The 24,951-nt window shown below is 42.7% G+C and overlaps 1 protein-coding gene across 1 annotated transcript in view; it reads left to right on the top strand.

Moving 5' to 3' along the window:
• Positions 1-24,951, top strand: part of LOC126161575 (glutathione S-transferase-like) — a 370,746-nt gene that overhangs the window by 137,276 nt on the left and 208,519 nt on the right. Inside the window, exon 2 of the mRNA XM_049917515.1 lies at positions 15,738-15,814. The gene's annotated coding sequence lies outside the window, so the exon portion shown is untranslated. The remainder of the gene's footprint in view (positions 1-15,737; positions 15,815-24,951) is intronic.

Below are 24,951 nucleotides of genomic sequence, written 5' to 3'. Positions count from 1 at the left end.
GTGGAAGAAATTTTCATTGCCACAATTTGACCGACAAGAGGAAGAGAGCTGGTGGCATACGGTTCCTGAATTCCAGTCTTTGCACCAATATTCTGTTACAAGTCTGATGATCATACGACCATAACCAGAAGTGCAATTTTTTTCATAATAGTTGCAGGTAATGCAGACCCGCCAGGGTAGCCGAGACCGCTAACACACTGCTTCTAGGTCTCAGGTAGGAGCACCGGCCCGGCTCGAATCCGCTCGGCGGACTAACGACAAAGTTTCAGTCTGCAGGCCAGCCTGGATGTGGTTCTTAGGTGGTTTTCCACATCCTGCTAGGTGAATACTGGGCTAGTTCCCACGTTCCGCCTCAGTGTCAAGGCTCACAGACATCTGAACACCTTCGCTCTATTCCACGGATTACACTAGACGCAGACAGTTGGGGCACACAAATTCCATCCCGGGAGGGGGAGGGGAGGGGGGGTTATGGGGTGGCAGCAGGAAGGACATTGGTCACCCCTTACAGCTAACATGCCAAATCCGATTAACCACCAAAGCAGACCCCGCCAGTCAGGATTAACGCTTGGAAAGAGAGATTTGCAGGTAATGCAGGATTTTCTGAAAGAGAGACTCACATAGCAGCTTTCACATAAAATACATTCACTTCAGATTCAAGAGCAAGAAAAAAAATATTAATCCAATCAACCCACAGACAATGAGCTCATCTTCAACATCTGTTTCTGCTGTGGCAGTTTACAGCAGTTTTACGATGGTGAGGTTGTCTTCAAACCTGTAATTTTTCATTAAATGTGATCATCTCTTAAATACTGGAACAGCTATATCGAGAATATTGCTTAGTACACTGTAATCGCCAGCATAGTCTGAATACAGTTTCGATCTTGAGATTGAAAGTCGTCTGGCGTTAGACAAATTTCATGCTGTGTATTCATGAGCTCATCAATAGGCACTTGTCTGTCTCAAAGAACCTGCAGTCATCTGGCTGTCTGCTGGAGTAGTACGTCACTGGGAGCAAACTGTGAGTTAGGTCTTAGAAATTCTTGTCAGCTTTGACGCTAGTCAGCCAATAGCAAAGAATCAGTTCGCAAGATCGCATAATCGACATAGAAAGGCTGACTTTTCGGCTGGACGCTGTCTTCTTCAAAATTTATTCACTGACTCAATTCTTTGACATCAGCTGCATTAATTACAGATGTACTACCTACTAATGACGTATGAAAATCTGTGCCACACCTGGATGCGAACCTGATTTTCCGCTTGTCGTGAGACGTAGGCTTGAGCACTTCGGCTATCCGTGCACGCTTCTCAAACCGACTGAAAACTACATATGTCACAATGTCTATATCCTTATGCCATAGTCACCTATATTCATGACATAATGCTCACCAACATAATCATCCGACACAGAGTTTCATATGCCATTAACACAGTGGTTCCCTACCTTTCTTAGACCATTACCTCAAAACGAGATAACATCCAGTAATTCGAAAAGAGTTTGGAACCTAATTAAACATTGGATTAAAAATAATTAAAATTCCTCTTTTTAACTGCCCAGCGATTTATAATACAGAGTTAATGATGAAGCAACTGAAACTCCCAAATTTTCTACGTTTTTCACTACAACAAAAAATAATGCGTCTTTTTATATTGGGTTTGGTGTCCACCACTGCACACAGTAAGCCATCTGCCAGGTTCATTCAGTTCTTCACTTTTGTTTTCATTGCTACCGTAGTCGGAGGCCTAAGTTCACACTTGTAAGTTGTTGGGAATGGAATCGGTATTCTGAAGAGTTCTTCCATTAATAGTTACTGCTAAACACCGACCTTCCGCTAAAATAATACCATTTCTGCTTCAAGGAAATTGTTTGGAGTATGTTGGCTTTCAGAGATCCGAGAAATTGTGCTTTTGCACGAATTTCACTGTCTAGGAACATTCCTTCTCTCACAGAAACTGGTCTTACAACTCAGATATTTACACGCGAGTTTTCCAAATCAGAAAAATAGTCACTATTAGACGACGACTAGTTATAACTACTGTCACTGGATGGACAGCAAAAGAAATAAACACAAGAGAAAAATGACCTCCCATACTGTTGATAAAATAAATAAAATTTCAAAATGAACGTTTTATTGCGTATGAAACTGATTGTTTACAAATAATTAGTGATACCAAGATTTTAGTCATGACAATGAAACCTGACCTTTTAACACGAAAACCGTTCAAAATTTGAGAGATGCTCAAGACCAGTGGAGAGATACAAATTGTTTGGAGAGACAGTACAGCAGGTAAATGGTTTACGGAAAAAACTAGAGTGCAAGACTATGATAGAGATCAGAAAGTATGGAGGCGGGCTGGACAGTAGCAAGGATGGTATATGGCCAAAGGTAGATCTTTTCTGGATTCCAAGAAATAACAAAAGACTGAGAAGACAAAGTAAAGAAAGGCATGTAGATGAGAATAGGAAATATGCAGGAGTAAAAAGGGATTCGTATCGCTCAAGACCTCAATGCATGGAAGTATCTAGAGAAGGCTTTTATCCAGCAGTTGATGTCAAATGGCTGATGAATATTATGATCAAATACATATTAGAGAGTACCATAATAATGATAATGGTGATAACTTTAAAGAATAATCATAGTGATCATTAAATCATCATTGACCCTATTTTGGTTTTACCACTCAGAAATTTTCGTATTACCCTCAGAGGGTAATTACCCCCAAGCTGGGAACCACTTCAAATGGTTCAAATGGCTCTGAGCACTATGGGACTCAACTGCTGTGGTCATAAGTCCCCTAGAACTTAGAACTACTTAAACCTAACTAACATAAAGACATCACACACATCCATGCCCGAGGCAGGATTCGAACCTGCGACCGCAGCGGTCGCGGGGTTCCTGACTGTAGCGCCTAGAACCGCTCGGCCACTTCCGTCGGCTGGGGAACCACTGCACTAACAGGTAGAACATCTATCACAGCTGATGTCAAATAATTTGCAGTGAGCGAATAAACTTCGAATTATTTCGTACAGCTGTGGATCGTCAACAAAGTCTGTTCTTTCGAGAAGTACTCTCTACTTCTGCTTACTGGTTGTGAGGATGATAGACGCTTTGTCTTTCAATAGTGAAACTGGCACATTGAAGCGACTTCGTTCTGGATTATGGTGAGATGACTGCTGACTCGCACGCTTACGCTGCATTTACGTGATTGTACTTTAAGTGGCTCTTCAGATTATGGAACACTATATTTCTTTACGCAAGCTACTTTGCTGTCGTATTTCATGCGGTCGATGTCTGTTATGTTTGGTCTTTGTTCAAATTCACAGCTTCCTTAGAAGCTATGAGGACCAATGTCCAATTTTTATTACGCCATCCAAGCTTGCAAGTAACTTATCTCAGTGCTCTTCCACCCATCAGTGTTTTGAGCATCATTGTTAGTCTATGGTGATTTTGTTTCGTCTATTGTATATGGATGGTCGTGTAAAGACATGTGGTTCGCTGAATGGGATTTGTATATGAAACATGAGAAGTTGCATTCAATTACCGAATAATATATTGAGAGTGACTATAATTTGGGATTCTTACTTATTTACTTTTCACTCCCGTTGGTCTTTGTTCAAGTTAAATTTTCGCTTGTTGCATATCTCTACAGCTGTTCATTGAAGAGCTACGTTCTCGAATGCACTATATTCGCATTAGCGGCATTTACAGCCGAGAGAGAATAAGATACTAAGAGCAGTAATGAGGTTTTTATTTCAAATGTTTTCAACTACGCAGGGAAGTTGGTGTTACTGCTGAAATTCAAGACACGTGGTTGCAGAGATGGAGGCTTCGAGATCAAATTCTCCTATGACACTATCTCAGGCTATCTCAGCTAATCAAATGTTACGTGATACAGTTTGTAAAATCATTTTCATCGCAGAAATTACATCTATAACTTGTGATCTATATGTATGTATGTATGGATGGATGGATGGATGGATGGGTGGCCGGGTGGATAGTGAGTAGTTGCGTGAAGTCTTTTGTAAGTATTGTGGTCTCAGTTTTGTCTATATTTAACGCTTGTCAAATCCCCTTTAATCGTTACGTTGCCCTATCCGAAAATTCTTTCCAAAATGAACCATAGAAACAGTTAGAGTGGACGTTACAAAAATAGATTCCTCAAGGTCGCACCCGCTACTTTCAGTCCACAGACGTTAAGCGCTGTGATTCGTCAGTCTCATAGCTTTATTGCCACACTGTTGGCAGTGCAGTTGTCCAGCGCCAGGTGAATGTTCAATGTTTCCTTCCGATATCGTGTGTTCAAGTGTGGTTTCGTTCTTCCGTGAAACGGTGCGTTGACATATGTTTGGTAGTGAGCGAAATAAAGAAACAAGGGCTTCTGTAAAGGGCGTAAAGACTTTCGAAAGTAATCTAAAATTCTTATAACGAATATACTGCAGTTTTTTTACTGATCTGGCTGACAATGAAGAAAGCAGCAATAATACAATTTTTGCCCAAGTTCATAAAATGACAAAAAACCTTGTGTTTTGGAATCGACTGTATCCCTTATTAACAGTGCAGTAACGTTTGTAGAATCTCTAGATGTGAAGATGTGTTTTGATTCACCAAGGAAAGGGTATAAATGAAAACGGAAATCTAAGGAATTTGACGATTTTGACAAAAAGGTTAGTGCGTGGAACAGTACTTAGATGGCATGACCGATGAGACTATCCGCTGGCTAGAATTCAGGGTGAAAAATATTATTCTGGCTGAGAGACCTGCGTTCTTTGTCTTCTCCGCTCACTAGTTTTTTGATTCAGAAAGCGTAATGGTGTAGCCACAAAGCGAAGTTTTGTGTACCATGCACTTATTGCTTCTGAGTACAATGATCACGTAGTATACATCGATAAAATTTTGCTTTCACAAAACTGTACAGAGATATTGCCTGAAAATCCTTACAGTAATTTTGTATTGCTAATATCGGTGATTTGGATCATGTATGCAGTGACGAAGGGTCAGTCACTCCGTCTTCAGGCCACAAGTGGCCCATCGGGACCATCCGACCGCCGTATCAACCTCAGATGAGGATGCGGATAGGAGAGGCGTGTGGTCAGCACACCGCTCTCCCGGTCGTTATGATGGTTTTCTTTGACCGGAGCCGCTATTATTCGGTCTAGTAGCTCCTCAATTGGCATCGAGAGGCCGAGTGCACCCCGAAAAATTGCAACAGCGCATGGCGGCCCGGACGGTCACCCATCCAAGTGCCGGCCACGCCCGGCAGCGCTTAACTTCCGTGGTCTGACGGGAACCGGTGTAGCCACGGCGGCAAGGCCGTTTCGAAGGGTCAGTAAGAGCTGTAAACAAAAAATTTTCGGGAGGCATGGAACATTCTCTGTTGTATTAAGGCGTTCCGTCGGAAGAGAAGTCCTGGCGGCGACATACAAGTATTAGCGCGATGCAGCGCACACAGTCTCTCGCAAATAAAATGCGTTCATACGTGGCACGACACAATAACGATGTCTCAGACGTTACCAAAATTAATTTTATAAATTTCTGAACGACTCTCTCCCTGGAAGTTTTTACAAGGTCCAACAGAACGCAAATTCATCAGCGACATTTTTTGTTGCACAGACAGAACAGTTCCGCACCTCTTACCGAATTTTACTTTTTATCTCGAAATAATTTACGTTTTCACAAAAAAATCGTGTGTTACACGTAACTATAATCTCTGAGAACGTTCATATATTTTTTCAGTAAAAATATATCAGTGGTTCTATGGTTCTATTTTACCAACAGGATGAAGTAAAACATTTTTGTTCTTCAAAATTACTTCTAACATGTTAGTTTTTAATTTTTTCCGAAGTAACTGGCAATAATTTTCTTTTAGAAAGTACTGCATCGTGTTGTAGACTAAAAATGGAGATGTCAAACATTTTTTTCGGAATAGTTACTAACACATGAAATTACCACAACTGGCAATGGTGAGATGACCTTAAGGTGCCTGTTTTCGTGACGGCCGCTATAATCAGATTTCATTTATTCACATATTCGGGACATCAAAAACATGGATCATATACTCTTATGGACTCACAGATCAAAGTAAAAAATAATGGGAAGACTTACACTGTTGCAGATGTATCTTGAACTGACGACAGCGCATCTTGTCGATACTTACGGTAATTTAAAAACTTTCCCTTGTTGCTCGTTAGCCTTTCAAACAGGAACTTCAAATGATTGTGTTTTGTGATTCATCAGGATGAACCTGGAGAATTCCCCGATGTTGTTGTCATCGATATCAGCTATTAAGAATCCTCAAAGTCAAATAAATGGGATCCATCGTCGTCGGAAGTTCATCAATGACTGACGTAACGTATTAATGGTTGAGGAGAGCAGAAACAAACACTTGTTCTATGTGCAACTGACGCTATCTGCCACCGGCTGCAACAACATGCGGTACTAATGCTTTTGCATCACATTCCTTTGCCTTTCCAAGATCAAAACTTTTTTTTAACCTCCACAACGTAGCGAACAGCAAGTTACACACCATCACTTCTTGAACAAAACGCTTGTCAATCAAATGCAGGTACTTGACTAACTGTGCGATTTCATGATAAAGATATAGTAAGGTGTGGTTCATGGTGTGGGTTCCTGTAGTCATGTCCTAGTTCATGAACCACGAGCAACGTATGAGTGGCCAAGTAAGTGGTCCCGACAGTCGGGATATCAGTTACTTTGGAGTAAGGCTGGGCATCTCGGACATATTCTGAGTCGTGGTCATCTTTGTGCTCATACGGCAAAGACTACCAAATCCACCGGTTAGTCCCTCAGCCGTTAGGGGTAAAACCCAATGGGACTCGGGGCAAGTAAGGCTAGCGACCTGCTTTCCGGGTACTTTAAATATGATGCTGGCAACAATCAGACCAAAATGCCTCGGACCTTTGGAGGTGACGGAGTCCCACCTCTAACTGAAAAACCAGGGACTCCTAAGATACGACTTGGCAAACAAATGGTAATGTGATGGGGAGCTATTAATATCAATGGGGGCTACTCTGGGAAGAAGGTAGAGCTGGCAGAGGCTGCAAGTAAGATGGGGCTGGACGTTTTAGCTGTTAGTGACATTCGGGTAAGGGGTGAGAAAGAAGAGGAAGTGGGAGAATACAAGGTCTACCTGTCAGGAGTCAAAGCAGGAATAGCACAATGGGGTGTAGGGCTTTACATCAGGAAAGAAATGGAACCCAGCGTAGTTGCAATAAAGTATGTAAACGAACGACTGATGTGGATAGATTTGACAGTGTCTAGCAAGAAAATTAGGATTGTGTCAGTATATTCGCATTGTGAAGGGACAGATCAAGATAAGATGGATAGTTTTTATGAGGCACTCGGTGATGTAGTTGTTAGAGTAAAGGACAAGGACAGTGTTCTGCTCATGGGTGATTTTAACGCCAGGATTGGAAATCGAACAGAAGGGTATGAAAAGGTTATGGGTAAATTTGGAGAGGATATGGAGGCCAACAGGAACTGGAAACAACTCTTGGATTTCTGTGCCAGTATGGGCTTAGTAATCACAAACTCCTTTTTTAAACATAAGAACATTCACCGGTATACTTGGGAAGGCAGGGGAACCAGATCTGTCATTGACTATATAATAACAGATCAGGAATTCAGGAAGGCTGTGAGGGACACACGTGTATTCAGGGGATTCTTTGATGACACTGATCATTATTTAATCTGCAGTGAAATTGGGATTGTGAGGCCGAAAGTGCAGGAGGTCAGGTCCATATGTAGGAAGATAAGAGTGGAGAAACTTCAGGATAAGGAAATCAGGCACAAGTACATAACAGCGATCTCAGAAAGATACCAGTTAGTTGAATGTAGTCAATTACAATCATTGGAAAAGGAATGGACAAGGTACAGGGACACAGTACTAAAAGTGGCTAAAGAATGTCTTGGAACAGTAGTGTGTAAAAGTAGGATGAAGCAAACAGCTTGGTGGAATGATATAGTCAAGGCAGCCTGTAAAAGGAAAAAGAAGGCGTATCAAAAATGGCTACATACCAGAACCCAGGTAGACAGAGAAAGTTATGTTGAAGAAAGAAACAAAGCCAAACAGATAATTGCAGCATCCAAGAAGAAATCGTGGGAAGACTTTGGAAACAGGTTGGAGACTATGGGTCAAGCTGCTGGATAACCATTCTGGAGTGTAATTAGCAGTCTTAGAAAGGGAGGTAAGAAGGAAATGACAAGTATTTTGGACAGGTCAGGAAAACTGCTGGTGAATCCTGTGGATGCCTTGGGCAGATGGAGGGAATATTTTGCTCAATGTAGGTGAAAATGCGATCAGCAATGTTTCAGATTTCGAGGTAGAATGGGATAGGAATGATGATGGAAATAGGATCACATTTGAGGAATTGGAAAAAATGGTCAATAGATTGCAGTGCAATAAAGCGGCTGGGGTTGATGAAATTAGGTCGGAACTCATCAAATACAGTGGAATGTCAGGTCTTAAATGGCTACACAGGATAATTGAAATGGCCTGGGAGTTGGGACAGGTTCCATCAGACTGGACAAAAGCAGTAATCACACCAATCTTTAAACATGGAAACAGAAAAGATTGTAACAACTACAGAGGTATCTCTTTAATCAGCGTTGTGGGTAAAATCTTCTCAGGTATTGTTGAAAGGAAAGTGCGAGTATTAGTTGAGGACCAATTGGATGAAAATCAGTGTGGGTTTAGGCCTCTTAGAGGTTGTCAGGACCAGATCTTTAGCTTACAGCAAATAATGGAGAAGTGTTATGAGTGGAACAGGGAATTCTATCTATGCTTTATAGATCTAGAAAAGGCATATGACCGGGTTCCTAGGAGGAAGTTATTGTCTATTCTACAAGATTATGGAATAGGAGTCAAACTTTTGCAAGCAATTAAAGGTCTTTACATGGATAGTCAGGCAGCAGTTAGAGTTGACGGTAAATTGAGTACATTGTTCAGAGTAGTTTCAGGGGTAAAACAAGGCTGCAACCTGTCTCCACTGTTGTTCATATTATTTATGGATCATATGTTGAAAAGGGGGTGAGATTAAGATATGTGAACACAAAATAAGCGGTCTTGCATATGCGGATGACTTAGTTGTGATGGCAGATTCGATTGAAAGTTTGCAAAGTAATATTTCAGAGCTAGATCAGAAATGTAGGGACTACGGTATGAAGATTAGCATCTCCAAAACGAAAGTAATGTCAGTGGGAAAGAAATATAAACGGATTGAGTGCCAAATAGGAGGAACAAAGTTAGAACAGGTGGACGGTTTCAAGTACTTAGGATGCATATTCTCACAGGATGGCAACATAGTGAAAGAACTGGAAGCGAGGTGTAGCAAAGGTAATGCAGTGAGCGCTCAGCTACGATCTACTCTCTTCTGCAAGAAGGAAGTCAGTACCAAGACTAAGTTATCTGTGCACCGTTCAATCTTTCGACCAACTTTGTTGTATGGGAGCGAAAGCTGGGTGGATTCAGGTTACCTTATCAACAAGGTTGAGGTAACGGATATGAAAGTAGCTAGGATGATTGCAGGTACTAGTAGATGGGAACAATGGCAGGAGGGTGTCCACAATGAGGAAATCAAAGAAAAACTGGGAATGAACTCTACAGATGTAGCAGTCAGGGCGAACAGGCTTAGAAGGTGGGGTCATGTTACACGCATGGGAGAAGCAAGGTTACCCAAGAGACTCATGGATTCAGCAGTAGAGGGTAGGAGGAGTCGGGGCAGACCGAGGAGAAGGTACCTGGATTCGGTTAAGAATGATTTTGAAGTAATAGGTTTAACATCAGAAGAGGCACCAATGTTAGCACTGAATAGGGGATCATGGAGGAACTGTATGAGGGGGGCTATGCTCCAGACTGAACGCTGAAAGGCATAATCAGTCTTAAATGATGATGATGATGATAATGATGATGATATAGTAAGGTGTTAGTTATGAATCCAACGAATTGATCTACCTACCTTTTATAAAAATAAAGCCAACTATTTTTAGTGAATACTTGTGTCGCATCCTGGCACGGGTTTCATCCTAGCTTTAGGCGAAGGTGTCGCCTGGGTGGCACAATTCTGATGTTGATGACAATGTGGGCTAAAGTCTACTAAATTATCTTTAATAGAGTGAGAGGGAGAAAGTCTCCTAGGGCACTTAGATGATTTTGGAACGGAAAGGAGAAATTGTCGGTTTTGAAGGAAGTGAATAAGGCGCAAACACTTAAGGATACAATTTATGTCCCAATAATGAGATTTTCACTCTCCAGCGAAGTGTGCGCTGATATGAAACTTCTTGGCAGATTAGCGGAGTTATAGCACTTGCCCGCGAAAGGCAAAGGTCCCGAGTTCGAGTCTCGGTCCGGCACACAGTTTTAATCTGTCAGGAAGTTTCATATCAGCGCACACTGCCCTCGACGACTCGCCTGTTGTACTAGCTGCTTCCTGGTAATCACTCCTTCATGGTACTGACGGCGACTGCCTTGATCCTGTGCATAAGTCGCTTACATACTGATTTCTCAGTGACTTCTGGTGAGGTCCTCTATCGGTGTGCTCTCCCCCGATGCCACCGAAGGTCTTCCTAATTTCTGGAAACGTTCAACCTCGTTTGAAAATGATTCTCAAGCAAGGCAGCTACCATTTCCGTGGATGCTGCCGTCTGGTGGCCACTGTTACTGCATACATAAATATCATCGTTTCGACAGCGACCGTGGCTGTGGCACGCCACTTTCGACTCTTCAGTGTTGACAGTTACACTCGCTCTGCTATCCACTGGCTGTATGCTACATTTATCGTGCGTCCCCTCACGTTAGTAAAATTTGACGAACCATTACACTTCTTAAATTAATGAAATTTGATAGCCACGATACTTCTTTCAAAGTCGAATGGGAGACGGTGCGGTGAGAGAAATACGCGAAATGACGGCGCTTCAAGAGAACAAGGTGCCGAACATGCGAAAAAGCTCACAGCTCTTAAGTTCAAGTGACGTGTAAGGTACGTTAATGACGTCACTGTTGTTGTTGTTGTTGTGGTCTTCAGTCCTGAGACTGGTTTGATGCAGCTCTCCATGCCACTCTATCCTGTGAGCTTCTTCATCTCCCAGTACCTTCTGAATCTGCTTAGTGTATTCATCTCTTCGTCTCCTTCTACGATTTTTACCCTCCACGCTGCCCTCCAATACTAAATTGGTGATCCCTTGGTGTCTCAGAACATGTCCCACCAACCGGTCCCTTCTTCTAGTCAAGTTGTGCCACAAACTCCTCTTCTCCCCTATTCTGTTCAATAGCTCCTCATTAGTTATGTGATCTACCCATCTAATCTTCAGCATTCTTCTGTAGCACCACATTTCGAAAGCTTCTGTTCTCTTCTTGTCCAAACGATTTATCGTCGATGTTTCACTTCCATACATGGCTACGCTCCGTACAAATCTATACTCGATGTTAACAAATTTCTCTTCTTCAGAAACGCTTTCCTCGCCATTGCCAGTCTACATTTTATATACTCTCTACTTCGATGTCACATTGGCACCAAATTTCACCACAGTTCTGCCCAATGCCACCGTGGACGTGTCACACGATCGGAAGATCGTCACAGTCCATTTCAACCCTTCTTTTGACGCCTCTGTGATGGGGGCCAGAACCGCGATGCCCAGCACTGAAATCACGCGGTTTTCTTATGAGTGGCCGAGGCAAACATTCCAGGCACACCGCCGCTCAAAATAGACGCGAAAAGGCTGCAGGGTGTGGCGTAAAGGGCGTCGATGGAACCACTTCTCTCCTTGAGACGTTGGTTCCCACACATTTTGAGGTCAAAAAGGAAAGTTCCCAGTGCGATAAGCAACAAGAAGATGTTCTTCACATCTTTAGGCACTAATGACACCCTCGGATGTTTCAGTCCTTCTCTAAGGATATTTTGGCGCTGCATCTCTATCGGAAGTGATCGCATCCATTTGGAGCACAGCACGACTGCAATTTTTGCTTTCTTGTACAAGTTGGAACCACTAGGAACCATTCAGAACCATTCGACGAAATCTGAACGTGATCCGAAGCAGCAAAAGTTTCTTATGCTTTTGCAGTGCTCCTATTTTGTGTCCTCTAGTGAGTGATCACAGGGAAATGCGACATAATCCATTGTAAGACGTCGTGGTCTCCTGACCTTCAGTGCTTACATACTCCGCTCTTACAATCATATTCCGCACATCAAGACGCTTCATTCGAACCCAAGCTCGATAAGACAAAGTCAATGTTGTATAAATTCATGTAAACGATATGCAATTGACAAGTGAGCGCACCATGGTTGAAATACTCGAGGCTGGCGTGCACACATACATTCCAGACACGACGGTCACAGAGGCTTTTAGTTCATGAGAGAGGCCGCACAATGGGACGCCAGGCCCTTCAGAGGACGACCCAGCCCATCAGCCCATGTCGGCCAGTGACTGCCCGTAGAGGACAGTATTGGCCCGAGTGGAAAGGGGGAACACCTCGTGTTCGGCTTAAAAGCAAATTCCGCTACATTGTGTGGGAGCGGCCAACCTACGCATTCTTTACACATAGCACGCAGTTTCAGAGATTTTCACAGGGAGACAGCAAACGCCAAACGCCAAAGCTACAAGATTCCGGATTGGTCGCCTTAAACGAAACGTCATTCTCCCGTTTTAGAAGAGCAATGCTGATTGGCAGACGATATTTCTGACGCCTTGAGGTGAAGGAATAGTGGAAGAGACCGAAAGATATACCCCTTCATGTCTGGCGTGGAGAGGCGCCGTTCCGTTGTCGCTCTTGGAGCGAGAACACGTAACAAGAGCGTGCGCGCTCCTACGTGTACTCGAGAGAGCGAGGAACAAGTCTCTCCTCAGTACTTCACTGGGAGAGCACCTCTGTCGAGAGCGAATCAAAGGGCGACTCTATATTGAGTCCTTGCGATTAAGCATTGTTCACTGTGTTGGCCGACACACTTATTGTGCGGTGTGAACGGACAGAGCTATAGTTAAACGCCAGCGAGCGAATTTTGAGTGGCATCGCGGTGGACTGGTTATCTGACCGGTGTACCACGCCAATAGTTAGACTAGGGGCGAATAGGAATCCTTGACTTCATCAAGGCATTGTGAGAGTTTGATTGGCGAAGGTCAATTCAGATAGAATGAGAGTTATCTAAATGTCAGCAGCGAGCGGCGCAGACAGCAGTCATCACAGCTTACGGTATTGTGCGCTACAGCTATTGCGAGCCCCATATTACCTCCACAACAGTACACTTCACTGCATTTCACATGCGACAGCCTCGACCGTACCTAACAACATTCTAAACAATAATTATTCAAGTTGAGTAGGCGCGCCTCTCAGCCATTCTACCAAGGCAACAAGCATCTTAAACTTTGTGTAGAAATTTCATTAGCGAATCCTATCATTGAAAGGTAACTTCACATTCCGAAAAGAACCAGGATATAACTTGTTCAATTCATAACTAAAATTGTCATTGTGATTTCTCTGAATTTTTGCAAAATAAATTATAACTTTCGTTAGTTTCATGTTTTTCTTACACTAACTAGCACTACTCCAGTACCCAACTATCCCACTAGTTACGCAAGAAATTTTGTGAATTTTTGTGTCATTTCCTTACAGCGGACGACTCCAGAAGATATTTATTGCTGAAAGTTTTTCAGCACATTTCTCTTTAGAACGTTAGGGGAGTCTGTCTGACTTCTGTAGTAGTGTGGGGATGGAAATTGCATCTTGCAGGAACCACAGGGTAAAGGGTACATCTCAGATTAGTCCGTTGCGCAGAATAACAGAATAATAGATCAACCCCCAACACCACAGAACATGCATGAATAAAGTCGCAAAGGGTCTCTCTAAGACCTCCCGTTTTGGCAAAAATGGGTGACACCCACCCACCTCTCTTGAGAGTTTTAGAAATGTACCAGTAGAAGTGGAAACCATGACGAAGACCCAGGCGCTTGCAGACTGACAACACTGTTTCCAGATGGCCTATTATCAGGCGCAAGGGCAGCATTGTAGCATCGAAAGAGCAGCAATGTAGCCTGCCTTCAGGCGACTGGTACTCTCGACATCGGTTCCACCTGTAAAGGCTGGTGGGTGCCTGGTACTGAGGGTTTTGCTGTAGCAGAGGATCTTAGAAGGACCCTTTACCCTTTTATTCACACATGTGCCAATGTCGCAACACCCACTGATCACGCCGGAGGAGGATGGGAAATAGGAGGGATGAAAAAGCATAAGCACACTCTGCTGCTTCAGACCACCTACAAATTTCGTTGACTGGTGTTGAACGATCCCTAGTGGTTCTGACTGCACACCAGAGCAAAAATTGTGGTCGAGTTGTGCTGCAAACAGGTCATATCTTTTTTAAAGGCTCTGCAGTCCCATAGTGTCCTTTGTAAGTAGGCTGTTTATGTTTTCTTTATGTAAGTAGGCTGTTTATGTTTTCTTATTGGCAATGTTACGTAGCCCTCTGTATGAAAATCACTGGCTGTACTGTGTGCAGTCTGTGGCTAGTTTGCATTGTTGTCTGCCATTGTAGTATTGGGCAGCGGCAGCTGGATGTGAACAGCGCGTAGCGTTGCGCAGTTGGAGGTGAGCCGCCAGCAGTAGTGGATGTGAGGAGAGAGATGGCGGATTTTTGTAATTTGTCATGAACTGCTATATATATGATGATATTAAGGTAAATACAGTGTTTGTTCTCTATTAAAATCTTTCATTTGCTAACTATCCCTATCAGTAGTTAGTGCCTTCAGTAGTTTGAATCTTTTATTTAGCTGGCAGTAGTGGCGCTCGCTGTATTGCAGTAGTTCCAGTAACGAAGATTTTTGTGAGGTAAGTGATTTGTGAAAGGTATAGGTTAATGTTAGTCAGGGCCATTCTTTTGTAGGGATTTTTGAAAGTCAGATTGCGTTGCGCTAAATAATATTGTGTGTCAGGTTAAGCACAGTCGTGTATAATTTGTTCTAAGGGGACGTTTCACCTTGTAGAGGAGTTGAAACATCCGACGGTCTCTCCAGTTGTCAGGAAAGTTTTCCTGTCGCTCTGGCAACCCGAACTGTCGATTTAGACCGAGAACTGTGAGGGAATCAACGCCCCATAGAAAGGACTGCTTTCATTGTAGTGCTCTATGCCTCCCCCTGAGGCCTTTTCGTGCCGATTCTGACCGTCGGTGTGTCTGGAATGTTTTTCTCGGCCACTCATAAGAAAACTGCGTGGTTTCAATGCTGGGCGTCGTGGTTCTAACCTCCATCGCAGAGGAGTCAATATTTGGGTAAAAAGGGCTGTGACGACCTTCTCACCGTGTGACACTTCCACGGTGGCATTGCAGAATAGCAGTGAAGTCTGGTGCAATGTGACATAATCAGTACACTTTACACCTCACACGAACTTCAAAGCTTTCTCTCGTGTGACGACACGTTGAAGCGTCTTCCAGCCAGAGGGCGACGTCGCAGGGCGCCACGCTTTTCACCATTACGGAGGAGGGCTGTAGACACCTTTGAGCAAAATTTCAAACTTAAGCGTCAAAGTGGGTGGGAATTACGGGATTTCGAAAAAGTGGTCCTTTAATTCTGATGCGCAATATAGTAGCAAAGACTGAAAGACACACAAATAAAATAAAAACAAACTGCAACTGTAGAACGTTTATTTCCAAAATAAGTGTGTAGACAAATCAACAAGTACTTGCATGTATCGAGATAAGTGATGAAGACTCTAACATTGTTTCTCTCTTTCTTCAACAGATCTGTACGAGTGGAGTGGGGAAATTCGTTGTACGACTGGAACTGCTGCTAAAAAGGAGAGTGCTTTCTACACACAGGTATGTTCTGTCGCTAGAGACATAACCAAAAACACATGCTTCTTCTCTTAATCAACTGTGTCCGCCTCGGTACCTAAGTGGTCAGCGAGTCTGCTATGTGAAGGACCTTAATTAGATTCCCGGTAGCGCCATGGATTTTTCCTTGGTCAAAAATGTTAATGTCGTGTGACTAGGGCCTCCCTTCGGGTAGACCGTTCGCCAGGTGCAAGTCTTTCGATTTGACGCCACTTCCGTGACTTGCGCGTCGATGGGGATGAAATGATGATCATGAAGACAACACAAGACTCAGTCTCTGAGAAAATCTCCGAACCAGTCGGGAATCGAACCCGGGCCCTGAGGATTGACATTCCGTCGCGCTGACCGCTCTTTTTTTTTTATCTCGTTTTGTTCGCTTTGTTGGTTGCATCTGCTAGGGGCGGACGTCGTAAGACATCCGTTTAAGTTCGTTGTTGATCGATTAACTCTTTTTTTTATTACAGAGGGCTGCTAACCCTCTTACCGAACACGCTGAGCTACCGTGCCGGTGCAGCTACTGGCGGCGGACTTTTCCTTGGTGAGAAGAGTCAAACGTGGTCTATTCACTCCCGTGTTACTCGTTGCGCAGCTATTTGAATACCGGTTCCAAACTTACAGCAGCCAAGAAGGCGGTATGTTGATGACATGTCCGTCCATATCGTATCCGAATGACGCCATTGGCAGGGGCTAACACGGCGGTCTGTCGGCACTGAAATAACCGCAAGTAATCAGAGCTGGTGTAATCATCTATTAATAACGTGAAAATATTTATTTCTTTTCATAGGAGCCCTGTACGATGCAGCAGGAAAGGTATTCACCCATTTTCAGATAATAATACGTTATCTTAAGCTACTTTTAGAGAACCGTCCTCTCTTTGTTTTGCCTGAACTTCATAACTGTTCCAAAAGAGGACATAATAGTTGCGCAATGTGTTAAGAGGCTTTTTATTCTACAGCGTATGGCCTGAAGACGACAATAGCTTACAATGAGTGTCATTTGACCATGTGACAGACTGCCGTGTGGACGACATAGAAATAAGCATACCTGGCGCAGGGAAGCAACTTAAAGACTTGCAAACAAACCACCAGGTCCGGATGGAATCCCGGTTCGATTTTATAAAGACTACTCTAAGGCATTGGCCCCTCAGCTAGTTTGCATTTATTATCAACCTCTCGCCCACACAAAATCCCAAGCGACTGGAAAGAAGCGCAGGTGATTCCAGTATATAGGAAAGGTAAAAGAACGGATCCGCAAAATTACAGAACAATATCCCTAACTTCTGTTTGTTGCAGAATCCCTCAACACATTCTCAGTTGGAATACAATAAACTTTCTTGAGGCTAAGCAACTTATATCCACGAATCACTATGGCTTTAGAAAAAATCGCTCGTGGGAAACTCAACTTGCCCTTTACTCACATGTTACACTGAGAACTACAGATTAGCGGCAACAGGTAAATTCCATATTTCTAGATTTCCGGAAACCATTTGAAACGGTACCCCATTGGAGGCTGTTAACGAAGGTACGAGCATGTAGAATAAGTTCACAGATTATATGAGTGGCTCGATGACTTCTTAAATAATAGAACCGAGTATGTTGTCCTCGACACCAAGTGTTCATCAGAGACGAACAGGGAAGTGTGAGAGGACCGCCGTTGTTCTCTATATACAAAAATGATTTGGCAGACAGCAATCTGCGGTTGTTTGCTGAAGATACCGTGGAGTACGGTAAGGTGTCGAAGTTGAGTGATTGTAGGAAGATGCATCACGACTTAAACAAAATTTCCAGTTGGTGTGATGACTAACAGCTAGTCCTAAATGTGGAAAAATGCAAGTTAATGCGGATTAGTAGGAAGAACAAACCTGTAATGTTCGGATACACTGTTACTAGTGCCCTGCTTGACACAGTAATGTCGTTTAAATATATGGGCGTAAAGCTGCAAAGCAGTATGAGGTGGAACGAGCATATGACGAGCGGTTCTAGACGCTACAGTCTGGAACCGGGCGACCGCTGCGATCGCAGGTTCGAATCCTGCCTCGGGCATGGATGAGTGTGATGTCCTTAGATTAGTTAGGTTTAAGTAGTTCTAAGTTCTAGGGGACTGATAACATCAGATATTAAGTCCCATAGTACTCAGAGCCATTTGAACCATTTTTTGCTCAGAGCCATTTTTTTTAACTGTAGTAGGGAAGGCAAAAGGTCGACTTTGGGTCATTGAGAGAATTTTAGGAAAGAATGTCCAACCTGTAAAGGAGACCGTATATAGGACTAAAGTGCGACCTATTCTTGAGTACTGCTCGAATGTTTGCGATCCGTACCCGATCGAAATGAAGGAAGACGTCGAAGGAGTTCAGAGGAGGTTCGAACAAAATTTAAGTGTCACGGACATGCTTCGGGAACTCAGATTGGCGTCCCTGGAAGGAATGCGGCTTTCTTTTCGGGAAACACTATTCAGAAAATTTAGAGAATCGGCATTTGAAGCTAACTGCCGAACAATTCTGCTCCCGCCAACGCACATCGCGCGACATTAGGGTTCATAATGAGGCGTACAGACAGTCGTATTACCCGCGCTTTATTTGCGAGTGGAACAGGGAAAATGACAAGTAGTGGTACAGAGTACCCTCCACCACGCACCTTGCGGTGGCTTGCGAGGTATCTTTGTAGATGTAGGTGGATAAGTAAAAGAAAATACCTTCATTTCTCTGTTTGATCTGTCGGTGGTCGTACCCCTACGCCAGATACGTTTTATTTGTTCATGTACGAATGTAATTGTTCACCTTTACTGTTAACAAGGAATTGTCATAATTCTTTCTGGTTTGGTTTTGTTTGTTTGTAATCTGATAGTCGCTAAAGAACTTATGCCTCCATGATATTTATTCTCAAGCATCTCACCAATTAGATCGAACAGGCTACTCGCATATAAAGACACTCGAAAGCGCTTTAGGAAATTGGTCAACTTGGCAACCACTCGCTAATAACTTAATAAGGCTGACCTCTATTGCATAACGAATTACGTATCGACCGACCATGCCATAGAATGTGTGTTGTCCTACGCACTAACAATAAAGCACAACTGGCGTGCTCTCAGCTTTGTACATCTTGAGCCAGGAATGCAATCGTGTTTTGCCAAATTGACAGGTGTTCACGTTATTTCCCTAGTCACAAATCACAGCTATAGATAGAACTTGTGCAATAGCAAACGCAACAAACGTATATTATCTCAGCTTTTGAACGGGGAAAGGAATTCGCTCTGAACTGTGTTTATGCTTATAGCTACCGCGATCGTATCACTGTTGTAATAAATTGGCATTGCATGTTTCGACACTGCTCTGTCATCACCAACCCCTTTCCGTTACTTGCCCCACACGATTGTAGTTATTTTTTCACCTCACACTCACTTTTCCGTAATCGTACGCTACCAAAGTCAAATCTGGATAAGACTACACGGTACAAATTACACAGCAGAGTAGCGAAAGCTCTTTTGCAAAGCAGAGATAAAATCGTCTGTCATGCAGGAAAGAGATTACTGACTATTAGCGTAAATTCGCTGCATGTAACACAGAAAAACGGGTCTACCAGTCTTACGTCACACCGCTATCTGTATTTTCCAGAATTCGTCATGTCCGTGACGAATTCCGATGTATCCTGTGGCGTTAGAGAAACCCTTTCACTTCAACTCTGACTCACTGTTGGAGATCCTCGTCACTTTGAAAAAATGTTGAATTGCCGTTAATTTGTCTTTGTCAGTTGATTCAGTATTACAGAATCCCACATTGCGTATGCTCTAGTTCGTATAACACAGTAAGGACCTACTACACAATGTAAAGTAGGTGCTTCTGCTTCTCTTACAAGGGAAACTTCCCACAGCACCTCCCCCCCCCCCCCCCCCCACCTCCACCGTCACAGATTTAATACACTACTGGCCATTAAAATTGCTACACCAAGAAGAAATGCAGATGATAAACGGGTATTCATTGGACAAATGTATTATACTAGAACTGACATGTAATTACATTTTCACGCAATTTGGGTTCATAGATCCTGAGAAATCAGAACCCAAAACAACCACCTCTGGCCCCTTGATACGCCTGGGCATTGGGTCAAACAGAGCTTGGATGGCGTGTACAGTTACAGCTGCCGATGCAGCTTCAACACGATACCACAATTCATCAAGAGTAGTGACTGGTGTGTTGTGACGAGGCAATTGCTCGGCCACCATTGACCAGACGTTTTCAGTTGGTGAGAGATCTGGAGAATGTGCTGGCTGGTGCAGCAGTCGAACATTTTCTGTATCCAGAAAGGCCCGTACAGGACCTGCAACGTGCGGTCGTGCATTATCCTGCTGAAATGTAGTTTTTCGCAGCGATCGAATGAAGGGTAGAGCCACGGGTCGTAACATATCTGAAATGTAACGTCCACTGTTCAAAGTGCCGTCAATGATAACAAGAGGTGACCGAGACGTTTAACCAGTGGCACTCCATACCATCACTCCGGGTAATACGCCAGTATGGCGATGACGAATCCCCGCTTCCAATGTGCGCTCACCGCGATGTCGCCAAACACGGATGCGACCATTATGATGCTGTAAACAGAACCTGGATTCATCCGAAAAAATGACTTTTTCCATTCGTGCACCCAGGTTCGTCGTTGAATACACCATCGCAGGCGCTCCTGTCTGTGATGCAGCGTCAAGGGTAACCGCAGCCATGGTCTCCGAGCTGATAGTCCATGCTGCTGCAAACGTCGTCGAACTGTTCGTGCAGAAGATTGTTCTCTTGCAAGCGTCCCCATCTGTTGACTCAGGTATCGAGACGTGGCTGCACGATCCGTTACATCCATACGGATAAGATGCCTGTCATCTCGACTGCCAGTGATTCGGGGCCGTTGGGACCCAGCACGGCATTCCGTATTACCCTCCTAAACCCACCGATTCCATATTCTACTAACAGTCATTGGATCTCGACCAACGCGAGCAGCAATGTCGCGATACGATAAACCGCAATCGCGATAGGCTACAATCCGACGTTTATCAAAGTCGGAAACGTGATGGTACGCATTTCTCCTCCTTACACGAGGTATCATAACAACGTTTCACCAGGCAACGCCGGTCAACTGCTGTTTGTGTATGAGAAATCGGTTGGGAAGTTTCCTCATGTCAGCACGTTGCAGGTGTCGCCACCGGCGCCAACCTTGTCTGAATGCTCTGAAGAGCTAATCATTTGCCTATCACAGCATCTTCTTCCTGTCGGTTAAATTTCGCATCTGTAGCACGTCATCTTCGTGTGTAGTGTAGTAAGATGGCCCAGTGGATAGAGCGTAAAAATACGAACACGGATCAAGCATCAAAACACGGGGACGGTGTACTGAACTGTGAAAAAAGAAGCAAAGTATAAGTGAACAGTCGAAGCTCGGCATGTCCAACATCGAGCGACTTACATTAACCAGGGCATCGTGGTTCTATGGTCACGGCGAGTACTGCCAAGAGGGAGATCCGTATTCTTCCTTTTTTACAAAATTACGAACTGTCCGTCGGGTCATTGACGTGTCTGTTCATTGTATTCCGAATTGTGTGTGTGTCGCTGTGTAACGTACGTTTGCAACAGCTAGGTGTAACGAAGTAACCTCCAGACGTACGTACCACCTATTTGTTCCATCCAAGTACTACACGTTATGACTCTTTTCTTCCCTTCCGGAATTCCTTTGTTGTAACATAGTTCATATCCGTTTATTTGTTGTTTTCATTTCTATAAGAGGTCTACATAACATCTCGCCTGCTCTCACAATTCATCACTTTTAATTGCGACGGTAATATATACTTACAACATGACTCATATTCTATAACCAATATACAGGGTGTAAATTTTAAGTTGACAAACCAGAATAACTCGAAAAATAAGCTTCACACGAAAAAAGTGTAGAATCCAAAGTTGATTATTTTCGAGGGGGACATCTGCTGGTGCTAAAATTAGCCCGTCACCCCAGCCCACAGCGGGTAGGGTGGGAGGCAGCTTTAAAATTTTAAATTCTACATAAAAATCTACGTACATATTGTCTTAAACATTTGTTTTGATTCTTGGTAGTTGGCGCTGTAATTCAAGAAAATCCATGTTCTCATTTTTGCATGGAAAGTGGTTACGGATAAAGAAAAAATACTTATTTAAGAAGTAAAGAACATGGGTGTTCTTGAATTACAGTGCCAACTACCAAGAATCAAAACAAATGTTTAAGACAAAATGTACGTAGTTTTTTTATGTAGAATCTGATTGTGTAATAAAAAATGGGGGTTCCGATTTGATATTTTAAAGTTGCCTCCCGCACCACACCCAGAGGGCTGGGGTGGCCGGCTAATTTTAGCACCAGCAGATGTTCCCCTCGAAAATAATCAACTTTGGATTCTACACATTTTTTCGTGTGAAGCTTATTTTTCGAGTTATTCTGGTTTGTCAACTTAAAATTTACGCTCTGTATAGTATGACAACTGCCAAGAATACGGAAGGATAACAGATGTCAATGACAGGATGGACAGTTCATAACTCTTTGAAAAAAAAATGGCTCGATGTTGCATATCTTGAGCTGGGCCCGCCCACTGTTTCTATTTCGCTTCTTTTTTAACAGTGCAGTACACTTTCCTCCTGTTTTCATGGCTGATCTGTGCTCAGTTTCTGACGGGTTATCCACTAGGCCGATTTACTACTAAATCCGAGAGCGGTGCGATGGAGAATTCCTCTAGTTAGTGATGTCGCGAAAGCACCTCCGTGTAGTGGTCCACGAGCTCCATGTTTTTGCGATTTACACTTTCCCACTGTTCTTGTTGTGGTCTTCAGTACGAAGACGGGTCTAATGCAGTTGAATCAGTAATTGTAAAAACAACATTAGCCCAAAAAAGTAAATTTTTCAGGAGAAGCAAAAAACTGTATACAGGCTAAATAATGGACAGAAGGATAAATCCATTAATTTTAATATTGACTGTGTATGTCAGGTAAGCTTTAACAATAAAACAAAGTACTTTAAATGTAATAACTTTGCATGAACGATTTTTTTTAATTGTACGGACTTATGTTGTTATTGTAGGATGAACATTTTGGACTGACATTTTAACATCAACATTTGTTTATGTTATCAAAAATTACTTTATTGTATAAATTTGATACACAATATTACTTGTACATTGTCTAATATTGTTTTATAGAGAAATTGAAAAATATTGTTAATGTATGCACACACTGTATGGAAAGACTAAAGATATGACCATGTAAATCGTGACATTAGGAATTAAATTTCTTATTTCACTTAACAGGACAATGAAGGATTAACACTACACTATACAGGTTATTTTATACCAAAAATGTATTATGAATCATCTTGAGGGGTGTCCACAGAAGGCCACTCAGTCAATTCCAGATAAAAGGCTTTGTGCTCATCAGGAATATATTGCATTAATTGTCCCACATCTTTCAATTTTTTGACATCGATTGCAACTTTGTTATTATATGCAATTTCTGCACGCAACTTTGGTTCTGTCTGTAATGAATGTCGCAATGAAAAGCGGTGTTTTATGAGACCATCAATATGATAGTAACAGTCAACTTAACCTGGAAGCATTTCACTGTGATGGAAGCTCATAAATGAGGACACTGTGAATTTGACTTTACTGCTTTTGTCCACATACGTGCATAACTGTCGTCAGACAAACAGGATCGCTTATAAATTTTGGGCCACCATTTTTTGTAACCCAAAATCTCTTCCGAGGTAACAAGCTTTACATTAATATTTTGTTTTTTGGATGATGTCACCATACATTGAACATACTCATACAAAGAATATATTCTGTCTTTTCTTCTTATCACCCTCTTTATGGAAGCAAATGTACGATAACATGGTAAAAATGAATGGCCACGCACAGGAAAATAATGGAATACATCTTTGAATCTGCCAGAACTTACAAGGCAGTTCATTACCCTAACCACTGTGTTGTTCTTATTTTGCGCAGGGCACCCATCCGAGAACAGGTGTAATTCAGTAACACTATCAGGTATATCGGTGTTGATGTAATCAACCAAAAACGAGCATACTTCGTTAGGTCCTTTGTGGGCAGTACCTTCGTGGTACATATATACCTTGGATTTGTTGCTCTTTAGGTCTCTAATACAGAATGCATTAACGTTAATTTGGCGCAAATAAAAAGTTTCCTGTACTGGGAGCTTAGGCAACTGCAGATTTTGCATGTAATCGAAACACAATGCTACCACATGCTCATTTTCTGCACACTTCTCCTTAACAGCATCCATCTTTAAATAGAATTTTTTGCTTCTTCTTCTATGTACCATGAGTTCCGCTACATCCACACGCTTTGCAGTATCGTTTAATGATGGACTCTTAATCTTCACTGAAAATGACTCACAAGAGCAGCAAGTATCGATTTGCGGCTGCCCAAAGCGTAAGTTAAAACGCTCATTGAAAACCCTTAAATAATTTCCATATGACACTCTGGTATGAGGATATAACTTCATGAACAGTTCGTACATACTTTCTACGGATAATTCAGGATTTAAGTAATACATTTCTTTGCTTGAATAATGTGAGATTATCGTAGGGAATGTTTTAATATGCTCCTCAATTATCGATAGGACTTCCTGTGGTGTTGCATTCGTTGAAGCAGTACATCCTCTACTGTCACATGGGCGAACATTATTTTTCACACAGTTACAAATTCGTCGCACACGTTCATTTGTAATGCCAAAAAGGCTACAAAATGCCTTTTTGCACACTTCGACCCGCCCAGCATCTCCAGTTACCACGCGATATCGATAATTTAGTGCTCTTGGCTTAGGCTGGCCATCACTTTTCCGGGTCTTCTGCGTACCACGTCTTCTTTTTCGATCAGCCCTGCAAGGTAACCATCTTGTGTGTTCTTACTCTCAAAATCGTGAAATTTAGTGAATATATCTATCTGTTCATGTTCAGAGATCCTCTTGAAACACAGTTCCTTACATCTGAAACATATTAATACACGAATACCAATGTCAGGAATTGTAAAAGAGTTGCAAAAAAATATTTACGTAAAATCAGTTATTTTTTATTGATAGAGTAAATTATCCATATGATATTTACGTACCATAAAAC

The sequence above is a fragment of the Schistocerca cancellata genome, chromosome 2, assembly GCF_023864275.1.
Source record: "Schistocerca cancellata isolate TAMUIC-IGC-003103 chromosome 2, iqSchCanc2.1, whole genome shotgun sequence".
NCBI lineage: Eukaryota > Metazoa > Arthropoda > Insecta > Orthoptera > Acrididae > Schistocerca > Schistocerca cancellata.
The sequence above is the reverse complement of the archived record's forward strand: the minus strand, read 5'-3'. Positions and strand labels throughout refer to the sequence as shown.